At 36.8% G+C, this 20,905-nt stretch overlaps 1 protein-coding gene across 1 annotated transcript in view; it reads left to right on the plus strand.

The window, feature by feature from the left end:
* Nucleotides 1–2,705: 2,705 nt before the first annotated feature.
* The window catches only part of LOC143252056 (alpha-N-acetylgalactosaminidase-like), a 58,413-nt gene continuing 40,213 nt past the window's right edge, over nt 2,706–20,905 (plus strand). Inside the window, exon 1 of the mRNA XM_076503640.1 lies at nt 2,706–2,804. The gene's annotated coding sequence lies outside the window, so the exon portion shown is untranslated. The remainder of the gene's footprint in view (nt 2,805–20,905) is intronic.

Below are 20,905 nucleotides of genomic sequence, written 5' to 3' on the forward strand. Positions count from 1 at the left end.
AGAACTGTTTTCGAAATCTACTGTTCGGTCTGATAAGAGCGGCCCCAAAGTTGGTGGTTGGTTATGTTCACTAGACGCCTTCTCGGTAGTCTATCACTTTTAAAGTCAGGAACGTCTTTGCATATATAACCGTTTGTGTAGCTTTGCAGAAAATTGTAAACAAAAATTAACCTTTGGATTTGAAGTAAGATCGCGAAAAAATTATACTCTCTCTCTCGTTGTTTGGATATGTGTGTGTGTGTGTGTGCATTCTCGGAAGGGTCACGTGCACTTGACCTATTCCTCCTTCCTCTTCCTTGTTGGTGTGAACTGCCTGGTATATTAATAATTATTACATGAGGGCCAGAGTAACCCACATTTACTCGGGCCCATTTCAGGGCAATGTCCATGTATTTTGCACCATTAGTTCTTTCACTAATGTTTAGCTCAAAGGTGGCCTGTTTCTATTTTAGTACTTATTTTTTATTATTATAATATATATATATTATTTATGTATTTTATTTTTTATTTTTTAAAATAATTTTATCTTAATGATCTAATATTTAAATTAATCGGGGAGAGGTGTTTAGGACTATGTGCAGTACTTGTCGAGTTCGCATAATAGTTCATTTTTTTCTCAACTTTTTATCTAAATATTTTATTGTACTATGTAGGAGTTTATCTGCTGTTGTTTGTGTGTTTGGATATTTATGCATAAACTTAGAAGAGGTGGTTTTAAGGTACTCTATATGCTGTCTTAAGCAGTATATTTTGTAATGACTGTAGTTTGGTTTTCAATTGTTCTTTGCTTACGTTAATTCACGCTAGAGCTGCATAGTCTGTTACAAGTCTTACATATGTTTTGTATATTTTGAGGTATATTTTCAGGTGTTGCTCCACTGTTTTTACCAGTTAGATTCCTTGCACAGAAATAGTTATTGTTAAGTTGAAATGTTTGTTTTTGAATTTCGCGCTAAGCTATACGAGAGCTACCTGCGCTAACCGTCCCTAATTTAGCAGTGTAAGACTAGAGGGAAGGCAACTAGTCATCACCACCCACCACCAACTCTTGAGCTACTCCTTTTACCAACGAATAAGGGGATTGACCGTCACATTATAACGCCTCCACGGCTGAAAGGGCGAATATGTTTGGTGTGACGGAGATTCGAAGCCGCGATCCTCGGATTACGAGTCGAATGCCTTAACCATCTGGCCATGCCAAGCACCAACTGAACTGAAATTACTTAAACGTTTGTTATTTTCTACGAAAAATACAAGGTTTTCTAGATCAGCAAATATATAAATATTTTCTTTGTTTGTTTTGAAGTTTAGCACAAAATTACACATACATCTGTGCTGTGACCACCACGGGTATCAAAACCCAATTTCTCGCGTTGTAAGTTCGCAAACATAACATTGTGCCACTGGAGGGGGTGTGGCAGAGTTTATAAGCAAGTTCGAAGTATCTTTAAAACTTCTAAGTTACCGCCGATGAAAACACTTTACATTTGAATAAAGAATGTGAAGATAAAATAAATTAGCTTTATATAATAATTTTCACCAGAAAAATCTGCTTAGATTTTACGATTAACAATAAATAGACTTAGTTATGAGTAACAAGCAACCTGAAAGAAACTTCTATGACCACTCTGACGTAGGTTATCAGATGGAAATACCCACTTTTTTCGACCTCTCTCTCTCTCTCTCTCTCTAGGGTTGGGTATCATATATATATATACCCTATAGGGTCAGGTGCTCTTTGACCTCTTCATCCTTCCTTTACTTGTATAGTCATGCAGTGTTGGTTGGTATGGCTACTGCTTTAGGGTCAGAGTGGGCTATATTGCTCCGACCCTTTTCAGGGTAATGTCCATGTACTGGTACACATTACAGATATTCTTTTGCCCTATCAGTAGGAAGTCTAGTTTGATAGTGGCCCTTTTTTTCCACCCTTTCTCTCTATATTTATTTTTTTTCATATATTTATTTTTATGTTTAAAATATATGTTGGTCGAGGAGAGATATTTAGGACTATCTTCATCATGTATGAGGTACCTGTCTAGTTCGCAAAATAATTCACTTTTCATCCAATATTTTATCAAAATACGTTATTGTACTATGTAGGAGTCTATCTGGTATGGTTGGTATGTTTGAATATTTGTGTATGAATTTAGATGATATTGTTCTTGGAACTCTGAATGCTGTTGTGAGAAGTGTTTTGTATTGTTTGTAGCTTGATTTTAATTGTTTTGTCACTTACAGTTATCCAACGTCCGGCATGCCCAAGCGTGTTAAGGATTTCGACTCGTAATCCGAGGGTCGCGGGTTCGAATCCCGGTCGCACCAAACATGCTCGCCCTTTAAGCCGTGGGGGCGTTATAATGTGACCGTTCAATCCCACTATTCGTTGGTAAAAGAGTTGCCCAAGAGTTGGCGGTGGATGGTGATGACTAGCTGCCTTCCTTCTAGTCTTACATTGCTAAATTAGGGACGGCGAGGGCAAATAACCCTCGAGTAGCTTTGCGCAAAATTCACAAACAAACAAACATACAGTTATCCATGCTGGAGCTGCATAGTCGATTACGGGTCTAATGTATGTTTTGTAAATTTTTAGTACGTTGTCTGTTTTCGACTCTTAAAACTTACATCGTATTTCATATGTGGAAAGTTCCCGCCAGATGTCCCCAGAACAATAGCACAACCTGTGTGAATATATACCCGCTAGTGTGTCCTGTCTAGTTCTACCCGTCTCAATTCATCACAGCGTTCGGGGGGTGACCTTGCTGAAGAAAATCTTCCTAACCCGACGGCAAGGACTGGAAAGGGTAAGAATAGAAAGCGCTGAATTACTTAAGGTCGATATAATTAGTTATTTATATCCTATCACGACGTTTTTAATTTTATGATTTATTCTGTGTTAAAACACCATCCTGGAAAGAAAAAAAACCGAGTGTATACAAGATTTAACCTTCTTTCAATAGCTTCACATTGATACAAAACTATCGCCAAATGTGTTATTAAAATCTAGGATCAGATATGAATGTTCTAACCTACAACGTCCTACATCTAAACTTACTTTTAATTACCAGCAACCAGTTGTTGGAAGATAGTTGCTCGTTGTGTAACTGACAAACAAAGAAGGCGAAATATTAATAATAAACAGTTTCTAAGAAGCGCTTAACTTATACTATCCATATAATTAAAATAATCGTTTTTAACAATAATGTTCAGACATTTTGAATTTCTTGCTTATCTACCTTCTAAAAGTACAGCTTTTTTGTTTTTAAATTGTTATTTAGAATTAAGTACGTTCTCTGTTAAGTATTTAATATATGTTTATTTGTTTTACTTTTCGCCCCTCACTAGTATAGCGGTAGGCCTACGGATTTACAACGCTAAAATTAGGGGTTCGACTCCCCTCTGTGAGCTCAGCAAATAGCCTGATGTGGCTTTGCTATAAGGAAAATCCTTGTTTTAATTTTCATACAGGGCTTTCAAATACCCGTTAAATCTATCAAAAAATGTATCTCTACCGCTCTGTAGGCTTAACAGATATTCCATGAATAAGAGCACGTTTTGCTTTTCCTATAACGTAGCATATACTTTAGTTTCATCTATTTATTTTATATCCGAAGTAACTAAAGACCTTATCACGTTGCTCTTTCTTTCCTTTAGACAAGAAAATTAAACACAACTATTGTGCAATTTATATATATATATATGTATGTGTGTATAAAACAATAGTGCGCAATATTATAGCTTTACATAAAGTTTACCCTGAAATGTCTGTCTTGCCTATATCGATATTGCTACAAAATAAAAAACATTTGTTATTTTAAGATACAAATTTAATGTTGCTAACGTCTGTGATCAGGATAGCAATAAAAATAAAACAAAATACTTTAAGCATCCACAATGGCTTTCGTTGTAATATTACATCTTCATAGAGACAACTTTTTACTTAAAAAAAAAAACACCTTTGAAAGCGAGTAACACGAAAATACAATAAATAAACAAGTTTGCTTCTTACTTACAACGTTATTAATACTTATAACGATACACAAGTTACAATAATTCATCTTAAAATTCAAACTAGAAGTAGCAACGAAAATATTGAAGAACGATACGTAATCACTGACATAAGCGTTGTGACGTGCATAAGAATATGGACAAAACGTTATATGTTTTCAATATAAAAACTATGAGACCCAAAAACGATATGGAAAAACGTTGTATCATTTCGGAACTATGAAATGGAGATTTAGTAGTTAGTTAATAACACCTACTATCAATATTAATATAATCGAATAGGGGAGGCTTAAAAATCATTCTGATAAAACACCTACAGTCCAAAAATGTAGAGCGTATGTTTTGCAGTAACGGGACGGGAACCATAGACCCTTAGATTCACCGTCCAACATGGTAGCTATTAGACCATGTTCTGCCTCGAATATATATTACAAATAAATGTGTGTATAGCAATTTATATTACTATTCTGCAGCATAGAAATATAAAAGTACAAGTTGATACAAGTAACTACCGTATCAACTTGAATCCAACTAGAAATCTTCCAGTGATGTATCTCCACTTTTCACCTGGTCAGTCACATTAATCTTGTGGCTTAATAACAAATTATAGTTTCTCACGTGCCATATCTGTACTGTAACCATTTTCAAAGCGCTTTTCTATTATTTTTCTTTTATTATTATTATTATCCCGCTAATGTTACTAATTTTACTTTCATAGTGAACTGACGTATTTTTTTCAGAAGATTAATTTAAGAAACCTTATATAACTAAGTTTGATAGTTTTTTTAATAGGAAGCTCTGTATGTTTAGAAACTTGAATATCACTTACCGTCTCACATCAAAATGTGGCAATGATGCTTTCTAAAACACTGGATGTGGTCAAAAGAGTATTAACCGACTTTTTTTTACATTCTGTCATATGCCCCACTGGGGCAGCAGTAAGGTTATGGACGGACAGAGCTAGAATCCGGTGAATAACCTATTGTGTAGCTTTCAGGTAAAAAAACAAATAAGCATCCCGTCACCTGACGGTACTTTGCTTAAACTCGTCTCTAAAATACATTGAATTCTTGGAAAATTAAATTTTCATTTTTAGTAGGCACGTTTGTAGGACTACCAATCTTTTATTCGCGCAAAAACTTTATAATTGTGGCTGAAACGTGTTATCAAATTCAGATGACGTAGATTTAATTAATATTCACCCACAAACTGTTCTTTGATAAGTAAAATATCTCTGTATGTATTGAGATACGTAAGTTCTCATTAGAATACATTCTACACAACTGTTAGGTGCCCGATGTTCCCCATTTACAGCGGAATGTCTGCGGACTTAACAGCGCTAGAAAAAGGGTTTCTATACTCGTGATAGGCAGAGCACAGATATATACATATAGCTTTGTATAGCTTTGTGTTTAAAATAAAGAACAAATACAAGCAACGGGTGCTGAGTATCTAATGACAAGCACTTCTTATAACCCATCGAAACCAAAAACCAGCTGAAAGAAAACAATCAAGAAAAAGAAATAATAGGTATATTTTCTAATCATTCTTTCGCTATTTTAAGCATTTCTATGAAGTTAAAGAAAGATGGTATAATATATCTCGAAGAAGTAAATAAATGAAAACTGATTCTTAGTTACGAAGAGAGAAAAACCGAACAAGTTATTGACAGACTCACGGTAGTACAAAAATAGTCGTATTTGGATGGACTCCATCTTTAGTGCTCTGTGTGGTTATTAAAGTTACGTGATATGTTAAAGACCACAGGAGAAGACTAGAATTATTACCGTGACATGACTGTAGGTCATACAAAAGTCCAAGCTATTCTACAATATATGATAGTTCAGAGTGAAAACTTAAAGGTATTTCTTCAATGTCCGTGATTACGAGTCATAACAAAAATTTCAAATAATCTTTGCAATGTGATTACAGATCATGTACAGAAGTACTAAATCACTACAGCCATACGATTACACAGTCAAATGCAAAACTGTATTGCAATATGATTGAAAAAATTATGAATAGAAAATGTGTTGATCATGTATTTTATGTGTGTAAAATAATCTGTATCTCCTAAAAATAAAACATACAAACATATTTTTCAGAACTAAAACTCAATTCGGTATGATTTTTTTTTTCATTTTCAAAACGTATCTTCCTTAGAAATCAATTTGATTTGGAATTAAACTCATTTCTAATATTTATTATGTTTTTTGTGTGTGTTTGTTTTCACGACAAACCAAAAAAATGAGCTATGCCCTATTTGTCCGACAAAAGTATTGAGCACCCTTGATACGGATATCAGCAACAGTATCTCTAAGCTTCCTTTGTTTTGAATTTCGCGGAAAGCTACACGAGGACTATCTGCGCTAGCCGTCCCTAATTTAGCAATGTAAGACTAGAGGGAAGGCAGCTAGTCATCACCACCCACCGCCAACTCTTGAGTTACTCTTTTACCAACGAATAGTGGGATTGTACGTGACATTATAACGTCCCCACGGCTGAAAGGACGAGGTCTGACGGGGATTCAAACCAGCAACCCTCGAATTACGAATCTAGCACCTTATCCACCTGGCTATGCTAGGCCAGAAGCTGTGTAAGAAATAATATAAATTTATAAAATATTTTTAAACATGTAAATTATGAGATAGATCATAATTTTAATACTACTTGTACAAAATTATATTCATCAGATATTTGTTAGGGTAACCGAAAGAATCGCAACAGCATTTCTAACAGCGCCCTCACAACGTGGGGGATGTTTTTTATTGAAAAAATAACAACAACAAAACTCTACCCAATCCGATTTTTCTTAATTTTAATAGAAATTTTTGGACATACTAGTTAAAAAAGAAGGCATTTCCCCTACTATTTTAGCGTTGGGGTTGCGAAAAGTGATTTAAAGTGGAAGGTAACTGAAATCTGTCAGCGCATCACGAATGACTAACCACGTAAAGCCTAGAAGTCTCCAAATTACATTCAGAGGTATTCAGGAACCGTTTAGAATAACCGTGGTAGATATTGTGAAGCAAGCCGAGTACAATACTATGCCTGTAGCTGCTTTCAAAGTGTTCCTGTCTGCTCATCCCACTGCTGACCATCGTGATACTTCGATCTTTCCTAACCAGTTGCAGTTTAAATCGTTCGTATCTCTACTGAAAGCTGAACATAAGAAGGTGATAGCAGAAACATAAAAGGTAGCCAACCGTTTAATTAGTGATGCTGAGAATGTGGCTTTATTGATATAAACTGAATTTACGTCCGGCAGGTAGACCTTAGTATTGGTTAGTGTGTGGACTTGAGGACGCTGTATTTCACTTACAAAGTTATCAGTTAACAAATAAAAACCTGTCTCGGAAAGATACATCCGAAACTATCCTTCATACGAGTTTTCTGATTGAACTTACTTTTAATATTCAACAAATTGTTGTGTGAAGATATCCCTTGGATGCTGGGAATGTGTTAAATAGCACTAGATGTTTATGATATATCTAACTGCACATTTCTTAACGATGAAATAAAGAATAATAATTTATGTAATGTGAGAAAAATATGAGAAATATAGGTTTAAAATTCATAAGTATCGCACACAGGAATATATTTAATTATTTACAGTTCAGCATGGTAAATTGGAAGGATCATACATGTTGACGTATACCAGAACTGGAGGAAATGAACGGAACATGTGAAGTAGCTAACTTTTGAGAAGTTAGTTGTTACAGATATATGATAATGTGAAATTATTGTGACGGTAAATTTTAATTTGTGCTCGTGTTAACTGTTTCGGGCATCGATCCACATGTCAGGTCGCAGGTATCAAAATTATAAGTAATCAGTGATGAATAGAAAACCCACTTGTAGAGAAAAATATATATGTAAAAACGGCTCGTTTGAGTTGAGAAAATTTTTATGTAGAGGAACGAACAACGTTTCGACCTTGATCGGTCATCGTCAGGTTAACAAAGAAAGAAAGAGGTAACTGACCGATAGCGGGCCTGACATGGCCAAGCGCGTAAGGCGTGCGACTCGTAATCCGAGGGTCACGGGTTCGCGCCCGCGTCGCGCTAAACATGCTCGCCCTCCCAGCCGTGGGGGCGTATAATGTGACGGTCAATCCCACTATTCGTTGGTAAAAGAGTAGCCCAAGAGTTGGCGGTGGGTGGTGATGACTAGCTGCCTTCCCTCTAGTCTTACACTGCTAAATTAGGGACGGCTAGCACAGATAGCCCTCGAGTAGCTTTGTGCGACATTCCACAAACAAACAAACAAACTGACCGATAGCTGACCACATGTTTGAAGGGGGTTGTGTAATTGAGTGTAGGAATGTAGAGGGCGTGCTTGGATGTTTGATTATATTTATTAATATAGGTATAAAGGTGTCCCTTTGTATTGGTTTATTTTGGGCTTGAGTTGTTGTATAAGTAAGGCTTCTTTAATTTTGCATTTGTTTATGTTTGTTTCTTTATTTAGTATTTCAGTGTTTTCTATGGTTATGCTGTGGTTGTTTGATTTGCAGTGTTCGAAAACGTGTGGTGACTTTTTGTGTTCTTTGAATCTGGTTTCAATGTTTCTGCTTGTTTCTCCAATATAGAAGTCGTGGCAGTTATCACATTGTATTTTGCAAATAGTGTTGGTGTGGTGTTCGTCAGTGTAGTTTTTACATAGTATAGACCTCAGTTTTGTGCTTGATTTTTGAATAAATTAACTGGAATGTCATATTTTGTTACTAGTTTTTGCCAAATGTTGGTTATTTGTCTGCTGATGTCGGGAATATATGGTATGCAGCAGTATATGGTTTCGTGATTTTTTGATTCGTGAGATATATTTACTTTTGTTGGTTGATTTTGCTTTCTGTCTAGGTGTGTATGTATAATGTTTTCTTCAGTTTATGGAGGAAACTTATTGATGTTGATGAAGTATTGTTTTATTCTATCTAATACATCGTTAATTTTATCTGGTGAGTATAGTTTTATGGCTGTGTTTATTTGGTTTCTTAGTATGTTGAGTTTTTGTTTTGTTTCATGTGCTGAGTCCCAAGGAATGTATAGTCCAGTATGGGTGATTTTTCGGTGGATTTCTGTTTTAAACTGTGTATCGGTTCTTGTAATTTTGAGGCTAAGAAATGATATTTGATTGCTTTCTTCCTGTTCACGTGTGAAGTTAAAGTTGGGGTGTTTAGAGTTAATATGATTGAAAAAATTAAGTGTGTGTTCTGTAGATGTAAATCCCGCAACCGTGTCATCTACATATCTGTACCAGTATAGTGGTGGATGTAATGCTGTGGTAATTGTTTCAACTTGTGTCATAAAAATATTGGCTAGAAATGGTGATACTGATTTGCCCATGCTTAGACCATTTGTTTGGACATAGTTGTGGTTGTTGAACATGAAGTTTGTCTTTATCGTGGTGAATTCTATGAGGGTTGCTAATTGGTTACTGGGAATGTCTATAGTTGGGTTAGGGTCTCGGATATAGAGTTCTAAGGCTATCTTGCAGGCTTCAGTGGTTGGAACTTCTGTAAAGAGGGATATAACATCGAAACTGACCATTAAGGCTTTATGATTAAGTTGATTAAGATTAGACTTGAAATTAAAAGAGTCTTTGATGAATGGGCTGGCTGATGTTACATATTTGGAGAATGCCCATGCTATGTATTTACCAGGATTGTAATTAAACGGTTCATATGTGGGCATTATTGGTCGTAATGGGTAATCCGGAAGGTACCACCCACCACCAACTCTTTGGCTAGTCTTTTACCAATGTACTGACCATCGCTTATAATGCCCTAAAGGCTGAAAGGGCGAGCACGTGTGATGTGATGTGGATTCGAACCTGCGACCCTCAGATTACGAGTTGAACGCCTTAACCACTTGGCCATGTCGGGCTGTTCTGATTGATAAGCCATTGTGTTCTACGGAGGTCAGTGATATAGTTTACGAAATGACCGTGAGGTTTCGTCCATATATGACATAAGACTTCCAGGTAGCATTGAACCAAACCTTTCCACAGCGGTGGCGGAGTAAGTGGGGCAGATGGATTAAAATTCGATTAAACGAAAATACTTTACTTTATCTGAGGGAAAAGATTTTGCACAGGTTAGAATTCTCTCGCTGTACACCTTCGGAATGCAACACTGCATCCCAATTAGATTATTATGTACGTATTATTTGTAAAATACAAGACATGTTTTATTGATGCTATGGTCTCTTTCAAACATTTTAATTTTCCTGATCTATAATTATTGTTCTTCATATTCATCCTCATATCAATTACAGAGAGAAAGTTTTTTTTTGTTTTTTTTTTCAATTTTCGATAATAATGGTATATCGCTTAACTACTTATTTGTTTGGCAATAACTTGTTAGTGTTGGTAGTTGAGACATCGATGAATGGCGCACTCGCAAACCAATCGAATGCTACGGAACGTTCAGCTCACGCCTGTTGTCAAAATAATAACGAATTATAACATTAGGAGAAAAAAAAAAAAACGTAGTATAGGGGTAATTAAAAACTTTATCATTGGTCAGAATTGTAAATAAGCCCCTACCTTAACAATTTATGATTCCAAGAAATGAATGCACAACTAATAGTAATCTAAAGAGCACTTTCATAATCGCATCTGGAATATAAATATCCTGACATTAAATTTAAGCGGTGGAATAGTTTTGGAAAGAGATACAAAAAGAGTGGTAGTGCGGTGTGTAACGTTAGTGGTGTGAGTGCGCTACTGACAATAGTTTTGTTCATATTATGTCTAATTGCATGATAAATTCTGCAGCAGGCACTCCATTTAAGTACAAAGTAGCTTAGTCGGATGATCTGTGTAGCGCATATAACCATTCTTTACAAATGCTGTAATCAAACGATGTTACGTATGATAACGTATGTTTGTTCATTGTTAAGCAGAAGGCTATACAATGCTCTGTGAACCATGACTTTCAAAAACACAAATTTTGACATTTAGTAGCCCTCAGACTCATTACAAGCCACTGGGAAGTCATATAAAATAATATCCTACATTATACATTATTGTCATTCCTCAGTATATTTCATTTTCCGTCAATAATCTCAAGTTATTTAGATGAACTTCCACTGAGTAATACAGAAAGTTATATCTATTAATCCCTAAATACAAACATGAAAGCTTTATTTTAAACTGCTTTCTTTAAAAATAATAATTAATGAAGAATTTTGACAACGTTTCACAATTACTTTTCATAAAAATATTAAATAGTCCTAAGTTACTTCATTATTTGGCCAGGTGGGGTAAGACGTTCGACTAGTAATTTCAGGGTCACAGGTTCGAATCTCCATCGCACCAAACATGCCCGTCCTTTCAGAATTGGGGGCGTTATAATGTGACGGCCAATCCCACTATTTGTTGGTAAAAGAGTAGTCCAAGAGTTTGCGGTGGGTGGTGATAACTTGCTGCTTATCGTCTAGTCTTACATTGCTAAATTAGGGACGGCTAGCGCAGTTAGTCTCGTGTAGCTTTGCGTGAAAAACAAACAAATTTCATTATTACGTTCCGTATTTCCTTGAAATAATATTATATCATAAATTTGGAACAAGATCTCAACCACCAAATGAACATTTGTAGTTACACACTTGACAAGACTAAATAAATATATTGTTATTCTATTTATTATAGAAAGAAATTCTCTATCAATAATTTACCTGGTCCGCCATGGCCAGGTGGTTAGGGTGCTTGATTAGCAAATTGACGGTTGCGAATTCGAATTCCCGTCTCACAAAATATGCTCACCCTTTCAGCCGTGAAGGCATTATAATGTAACGGTCAACCCCACTGTTCACTAGTACAAAAGTAGTAAAAGACTAGCTTCCTTCCCTGTAGTCTTTTACTTCCAAATTAGGGGCGGCTAGCACAAATAGCCCTTGTGTAGCTTTGCACCAAATCCAAAACAAGCAAAGAAGTTATCGCTAGAACATCATGGTTAGATACTTGTCAATGAATTTATGTAATCAACATAATAAAAATCATATCTGCTTAATTAAGATGTGATACCAACAACAGTGTGAAAAAATACTACATCAAATTCAGTGTAAAAGCTGTGATATCCATACCAACATGGATACATTTTGTATAGGCCTGGCATGGCCAAACGCGTAAGACGTGCGACTCGTAATGCTCGCCCTCCCAGCCGTGGGGGTGTATAATGTGACGGTCAATCCCACTATTCGTTGGTAAAAGAGTAGCCCAAGAGTTGGCGGTGGGTGTCGATGACTAGCTGCCTTCCCTCTAGTCTTACACTGCTAAATTAGGGACGGCTAGCACAGATAGCCCTCGAGTAGCTTTGTGCGAAATTCCAAAACAAACAAACATTTTGTATATTCAATATCAAAAGTACGGCATGACCAGGTGACTAAAAAAGTACTCCACTCGTAATTTGAGGGTCTCAGGTTCGAATCCTCGTCACACCAAACATGCTCACCGTTTCAGCCGTGGGGGTGTTATACAATGTGACTGTCATTCTCACTATTCGTTGATAAAAGAGTTGGCGATGGGTGGTGATGACTAGCTGCCTTCCCTATAGTTTTTACACTACTAAATTAGAGATGGCTAGCGCAGATAGCCCTCGTATAGCTAGGCGCGAAATTCAAAAGAAAACAGACAAACCAAATCAGTATAAAAATTGTGGTTTCCAAAACAATATAGAAAAACATTATAACCGTCTTCAGTATAAATGTCGTTCCATCAACAACTATATAAGATGAAGCGTAATATTTCTATGATTTACCTCTATTCAGAGTAGATAACTTACTGATGATGGTAGTAGGTGTAACTGAATGAAAAGGGTGAATCGAATGATAGGTTCGGCTTCATATTTATTTTTAAATGGGAAATATTTATAATATATTCAGTATGAAAGTTCAGATGCCCACAATAATATGGGAAAAGGTTTTTTTCATTCTTAATATAAAGTTCTGATGTCAGTAACAACATGAACGTTATACCTATACTGTTCAAGTTAGGGAAAATGTACATACTAAGCCTATTTCTTGAAGGAATGTAATACAATAAGCTTCACCCATACTTCTTTGTGCGAAAATTCAACAAACGAACAAATCATCTGAACTTTACAATAAATTCCTTATGAGTAATGACGAATCTAATCCAGAATTATACTTTTAATGTAGTCAGTAATTGCCCTTCATGTTTTCGCTTTTCCTTAGAAAACATTATGAGATAAAGAAGCCAAGTATCGATATTTTCAATAATATTCTGGGAGCAGAGATGTAAAATATTGTTTCAATATTATACATCCTCTGTTCTGTATTTCTGTTGTTTGTTTGTGGAGGAAACTTTGTTCATCTTATAGATGTTTATATCATATTCTGGGGGTAACCAATGCATATTACATCACAAAATCACATTATAAGATGGCAATATTGTAGTAACCATCAATTATAACAATCTGTTTATATACTACATAATTACAAACCACTATTATAACTATATATACATAACTAGAAACAGGGGTCGTTTATGACAATACTTTCAGTTCAACAAAAGATATTTAGATAAAATGTCTCATGCTATAATAATAACAATTATAACTGACATTGTTATAATTTCTCATGATTTATGCAGACGACAGAAATATACATAATTCGAGTGCAGGGTAACTTCAGTTTTGTTGAACACTGACTGATGTTTCACCGTCAACAGTTGAAAACCGAGTCCTAACTGAAATAGAGTTTTGTAGTAAAACTGTCATGACAAAGACCTATTACATACAGCTGCTTCTAATCTCATGGGTTATTACAAAGTCGTTAATGGCTACTGGCCAAATAGGCATCGTGTAAATAGCATTATGCTCTGTCTTTTAGCGCCTGCCTTCGAAGCAACTTTGATATACAGTCCTCTCACTTTTCTAAAGAGTAGGAAAGAGACGGATGAATGTAAGAAGGAACTGTCTTTAATTTTGTGGTGAATTTAACAAGGATAAATCAAGTACTATTGTGTTAGAAAAGCAAAGTTAGATTTGATACGAGTATATCAAATATATGATTTAAAAACGACACTTGTGTACAAAATTCATTTAAAATTACAAGAAATGAAACGTTAAAATTTTACACAATAAGTCGTTATTAAAAACAGGAGCTTGCCCTAAAAGACGCTTCATATGTTCCTGTGTCTGTATGATACTATATTTAGGAGTGAAAATATAAATAAGGTTGGGACGTACTTACCCACGTACGCTTCAGTTCGAAACGGTATGTCTTCGGACTTACAACGCTAGAAACCGAGTTTCGATAACCCTCGTGGGCAGAGCACAGATAGCCCATTGTGTAGCTTCGTGCTTAATTAGGGCAACTCCCTGTTTTTCATAACTATTTATTGTGTGAGTTTTTAACGCTATATTGCTTTTAAATGTAAAAAAATATATATATTTCGGTTTATGTTGGCTCATCTTATCGACTTTAAAAATTGTGGAAAAATAAAAAAAGAGAGACATAAAATAAAGAAGGTTTGATTTGTTTCAGATATTATTTCAAGGCTAAAAGTTGTATCTGTAATAGCCGTCTCCATTTCTCATTAGATAGACTAGGAAGAAAGCAGCTAGCATATAACACTCATCGTCAGCTATAGGGTTGTGCTAACCGAATATTAGAATTGGACCATCATTCTCACAACACGCCCAAAGCCCCAAATGTAACTACTAGACCATTCACGACTAGAATTCTAATTAAATTAGTGTTACGCCCAATAATAGTTTGTAATCTGTCATGCCAATTTAGTATGCTTAAATTGTTAGTCATTTATGTTGTTGTTTTGAATTAAGCACAAAGCTACACAATGGGCTATCTGTGCTCTGTCCACCACGGGTATGGAAACACGGTTTTTAGCGTTGTAAGTCCGCAGACATACCGATGAGCCACTGGGGGCTAGTCATTTATGTAAGAGTAGACAGGGCCCGGCATGGCCTAGCGCGTAAGGCGTGCGACTCGTAATCCGAGGGTCGCGGGTTCGCGCCCGCGTCGCGCTAAACATGCTCGCCTTCCCAGCCGTGGGGGTGTATAATGTGACGGTCAATCCCACTATTCGTTGGTAAAAGAGTAGCCCAAGAGTTGGCGGTGGGTGGTGATGACTAGCTGCCTTCCCTCTATTCTTACACTGCTAAATTAGGGACGGCTACCACAGATAGCCCTCGAGTAGCTTTGTGCGAAATTCCCAAACAAACAAACAAACAAAAAAAAAGAGTAGACAGCCAATGAAAATTGGTAATCTCTGCTTATATATAAAATTCGTAGAATCACAATTTTTAAAAATAAATTCCACGTATCTGATCAAAGTTTTAAGAAAGCTGGTTTGTCTTAACACTCCAAAAAAAATAAAATAAAAATCGAAATGTATGAAAACCCTGGTGTAAAATAGTGACAATCACTTCTTCATACAATAAGTTTTTGTTGTTGTTTTTTTTAAAATCAGACGTCTGATTATCTATCCTTTATTTTCTGAAAACAACTTCTTCGCGTGAAGCTACCAAAATTACTTCATTACTTTTCTGGTATCACTTGTTGTTGTTTTTTTGCCCACAACTTGGAAATTATATTTGGAGAAATTACAAGACTACCTGAAACAATAACGGATGGCTCTCAAGCATGCTGACAACTTTGTGGTTCTTGCGATTTCGGAATACTGTTAATGAACCACATTTTCTAAATACGATATTGATTTAACAATTCACTCTCTCATTCAACCCTCCGTTTACAAGAACTAAATTTTTTCAACCTTAACAATACCTTATGTGCATGTGGGCAAAACGACTAGATCACAAACTCCACAAGTTTCAAGTTTAGTTCTGATCTACAGAGCAGAGGGTAGACAGCAAATATTAATATCCGCCGCCATAAGGGTTTTGTTGGATTCTTGAAGCCAAATAATAGGATTGACTGTCACTTTTATCACGCGTCTACAGTTGAGTACTGAGTGTATTCCGCGACATCATGCTCGAACCCAAATTTTTCAATTCTCAGACCCATTTAACATGCTATCAGGCCACGCCCAGTCCTCGTTCCAGGAATGCATAAAGGTGGCATGAATTTTTATCAAAGCGAGATTTACTCATGACTGGCTTCTCTCACGCTAACATGGTGCGGCATGACCATTTGGTTAGGCCGCTTGACTCCTAATCTGAGGGTCGCGGGTTCGAATCCCCCGTCACATCAAACATGCCCGCCTTTTCAGCCGTGGGGGCGTTATAATTTTACGGTCAATCCCATTATTCGTTGGTAAAAGAGTATCCCAACAGTTGGCGGTGGGTGACGATGACTAACTGTTTTCCCTCTTGTCTTACACTGCAAAATTAGGGACGGCTAGCGCAGATAGCCCTCGTGTAGTTTTGCGCGAAATTCAAGCACAAACACACTAACATACTCTTGAGCGCGTGATACACTCACGTCACTAACACAGTTCCACAATTAAATCTGTAAAGTCCATATTATCAGTTATTGTTTCCTCAATTGAATTTTTTTCACTAAAAACACTCTTAGATTATATTAGAAGAAATGTGTTTCTTAGTAGACTTGGGATGAGAGTCAAATCTAGATATAGGTGGAGCTGTAACACAGAATAAAAAAATTTAATCACAGAAGAAATTATGTAATTTTACACTAATACGTCAGGCACCTAATTATATTGTGCAGTTTTGTTTTTACAGAATTATTACGTTAGTATTTGTTTTAGTAAAGTTTTAAATATTTACAAAGTAAAATGTGAAAGTGAGTGAGAACTGGAAGTTGATGGAAAATCTATGTTTAAAAATTATTATATCACATACACTGTAATAAGTCTAAAATTACAAGGTAAGTTTGAATGTGTATATATATATATATATATATATATGCTAGCCGCCCCTAATTTAGCAGCGTAAGACTAGAGGGGAGGTAGCTAGTCATCACCACCCACCGCAAACTCTTGGGCTACTCTTTTACCAACGAATAGTGGGATTGACGCCCCTACAGCTGAAAGGGTGAGCATGTTTTGGCGCCACGGGGGTGCGAACCCGCGACCTTTAAATTACGAGTCGCACGCCTTAACATGCTTGGCCATGCCGGGGCCCTATATATATATATATATATATATATATACCGAAGAGAAAATTTATTACTTTAAGTTTCGGAATAAATTTCATGTTTGTAAAATGTTGCAAATCTGTGGGACAAAACTGTATAATTCACCTTCATCTGTAACATGTAGAAACTGATAAACAACAACAGATTGACACCTGGACTAATGTTGATATTCTTCCAACATCTCTGGCTGGTCAGCAATACATTTACGGACTTACAACGCTAATATCCACGGTTTCATTCCGCGCAGTGGATTGAGCGCAGAAAAGCCATTGTGTGTTTGCGCTAACATAATAACAATACGTCAGATTGTGATTGCTGTTATTATGTAAGATTTTGCACATAAAAGTTTTGAGCACTAATTATCATGGTGAACTTGATGCTGATGTGTTGGAAAGCTAGACCTGACTATAAATCGGGCAGCAATGACTGCCTCGGATTGCTTGTTAACCATAAATACCGTTGACTGTCTTCCCTAATATGGGTACTTCAGAAGTACGTTTAAGTTTATATATTGTGAATTGGTAGTTAGGACAGTACGCTTTTAAAAAATAATAATAAGAGAAACAATTTTATATCAAAATCAAACAACTTCAAAACATAAAGGTTACTAATGTTAGGTCGTTTATAACTTTTCAATTTGGGGACAACGTTAACTAGAGCCAAACTTGCTCTAAATTTTTTCGTACTCCTTATGATTAGATATCTCTCTCTCTCTCTGAGTAACATATCCCAACAGAATGTTAGTGACCATTGTCTTCCAGAAATCTCGAGACACAGAACTTTCAATGTCAATACATTTAAATAGACTCTTGACATAATTCTGTCTTTCATGATCTCTACTCTCTCCAGTCTTTTCAGTCATGACCAGACTTTCAATTTCTTTCCTTATGATGTATTTGAAAAATCCCAACTGTCTCCTTCTAATGTTATTAAGTGTTTACTTCCAGTAACCACCTGCTTTCGATAAAATATCACTATATGAAGAGTAACTACCCCAACATGTCCCTCGATGTGGATTCCTGTGTATGGTGAGAGGACCTTCCAGAGAAGGTTCTGTACTTTGTTTATCTCCTCTGGGATCTAAACATCCACCTGCGTGTTTGTCTTGAGTGGTGACCCGTGAAGGGGAGGAGAGAATCCTGGTGGTTGAGGGGTCTAACGCGAACACACCACTTTGGCCTTGAATTCCTGTAAACGGACGGCCTTGTGGTGACCCCCCTCAAGATCAATCGGCTAGTCCATTTGGGCCAGGGTGAACTGAGTACAAGCGTAGGGCATTCTCAACGGGTGTTGCGGACATTATGTCTGATACTGGTGTTCAGGTATAGTGCTCACGAAACCTTAGTGTCGCTGTAGTGACCTTATATGGCACTGTAGTGCGTCCCCTCGTAGGGCTTCATGGTGGGTGGGGTCAGTGAACACCGAAATATTTTTTTCTTTTGGATACTCCTCAAATAAAAAAATAAACAAGCATGAAACATAGAGAAAAATCCGACTACTGGCAAATGACCACGCATTGATGACTTTGTACAGTCAAACTGACAACTTGAATCTGTCCCGCGACTTTTAATTATACATTCTTTAACCGATAAACCCTTAGAGCACATGTCTCCATTTCTCTATTCAGAAGGATTTAGAAGGGCGTGCTGACTCTCCTAAATCGGTAAAAAATTACAGTCTGGGGACATTTTAGTAGAAACATATTCATCACAATATTCCAAACTCCTCTTGAAATCAATGGTCATTGGGGATACACCCATTGAGGTTACTCCTAATTCTACTTTGAATTCTACCAGAGGAGTTATACTTGAGAGGGATTTAAAGACCATTCCTGAGTCTGAGATCCTCGCAGGTTTCACCAGCCAAAGTGTTAAAGCCGTGTGCCGAATTTATACTCCTAGAGATGGGATTATGGAACCAACAAATGTTCTAATATTAACATTTACAACATCACGTCCTCCTACCACAATGAATGCAGGGTATCTGAATTGTAAGATACGGCCTTATATTCCTAACCCTGTTAGATGTTTTCATTGCCAACGATTTGGTCATTTGTAAACATCTTGCTGTGGTTCCTTGACATGTGCCCGTTGTGCTGGTCAAGACCATGGTACTTTTGAATACCAACTAGAACTGCATTGTGTTAACTGTAATGTTCCACATCCTTTTTATTTTCCTTCTTGCCCTAAATGGGTAGAAGAGAAAGAAGTACAACGTCTAAAGACAGTTAACAATATTACTTACCCAGAGGCTCAGAAATTATTATTCCCAATTCCATCTCGGACTTATACTGCTTTAATCCGTTCCACTACTATAGTAAGAGTCCAGACAGACCTTTCTGTGCCTCCTTCAGAATCCTTAACAGCGCATCTTAATCTAGTACCTTTCAAAATTATAAAAGTTAACGAATCAGTATCTATTTCTATCTCTTTCCTTACCACATCTTCCAGTCATTGCCCAACTTTACCTTGTTGAAACCCTGGTGTTTCCATGGGGTCTTTCTCTCTTGACACCCCAAAAATTAAACAAACCATTCGTTTACGCCCTAAATCACGAGAACGTATGCCTACAAACACCGACCTGCCTGCTCGATCCAGAGCAGGATCACAAGAGAGTGACCGACCCACATCCAGTAAAGAAAAAAAGCGCAGTTGCAAGCAGAAGGTCTCTTTACCATATTCTCCTCCAAATTAAATAAATATGGCCACGCTAATCCAATGCAACTGTTGAGGTTTTCAACCAAATGTGAATGACATCAAGGATTTGATTGACTTTTATCATCTCACATGTCTTTCTTTGCAGGAAACATTTTAAAATATACTAATACAGTCACAATTCGACAGTACTCCTTATACCACAATGACAGGTCATGTGTAGGACAAGGACATGGGGGAGTAGCATTGCTGGTTGATCAGCAGGTGCCCACCCGGTCCTTATCATTGAATATGCTCTTGGAGGCTGTAGCCATCCGTGTCTCCTTGGGTCGTACCATCACTGTTTGCTCTCTGCACCTTACCCCTGGAAAAAAGTATAATCAATCAAACCTTGATGCCCTCAATGAGCAACTGCAAACCTCCATTTTAATTTTTAGGGATCTTAATGAGCATAATACCCTCTGGGGTGGTTCTAGTATTGATGTGAGAGGTTGTGCTATAGAGCATATACTCCTGAATCACAACCTGTCTCTCTTCAATACTGGTTCTTACACTTATTTTCATGCACCAAGTCAGTCATTTACTGCTATAGATCTTTCTATCTGCTCCCATTTGTTTTCCACTTGCTTTTCTTGGGAGGTTGACATCAATCCAAGGGATAGTGATCATTTTCCTATCATATAAAGAGAGATTGGTTGTGGTCAGTGCCACCCGACCCTGTACCTCGGTGAAAGTTGGATCAAGCCAACTGGCTCTCTTTCCTGCTCTCTCAGAACTTGATTCTGCCATCTTATGTAAATCATCGATAGATGATTGTGTAGCAGCAGTAACTAACTGTATTGTCCAAACAGCTGCTCAGTGCATCCCCAAAACCTCGATATCTTTTCCACGGCATCCTTGCTCTTGGTGGAATTCTGCTTGTTCTATAAAATGAAAAGCTCAGAAACTTGTTTGGGATAAATTTCGTAGATATCCCACACTTACAAACCGCATTGCATTTTAGCAAGTCCGTGTACAGGCTAGGCGAGTTAGACATCAAAGCCAGAAAGAATCTTGGATTAAATATACCTCCAGCATTTCTTCAACCATCAGTTCAAAAATCATATGAGACAAGATCTGGAAGGTGAGTGGACAGTATACTTC

Source organism: Tachypleus tridentatus, chromosome 6 (genome assembly GCF_004210375.1).
Source record: "Tachypleus tridentatus isolate NWPU-2018 chromosome 6, ASM421037v1, whole genome shotgun sequence".
NCBI lineage: Eukaryota > Metazoa > Arthropoda > Merostomata > Xiphosura > Limulidae > Tachypleus > Tachypleus tridentatus.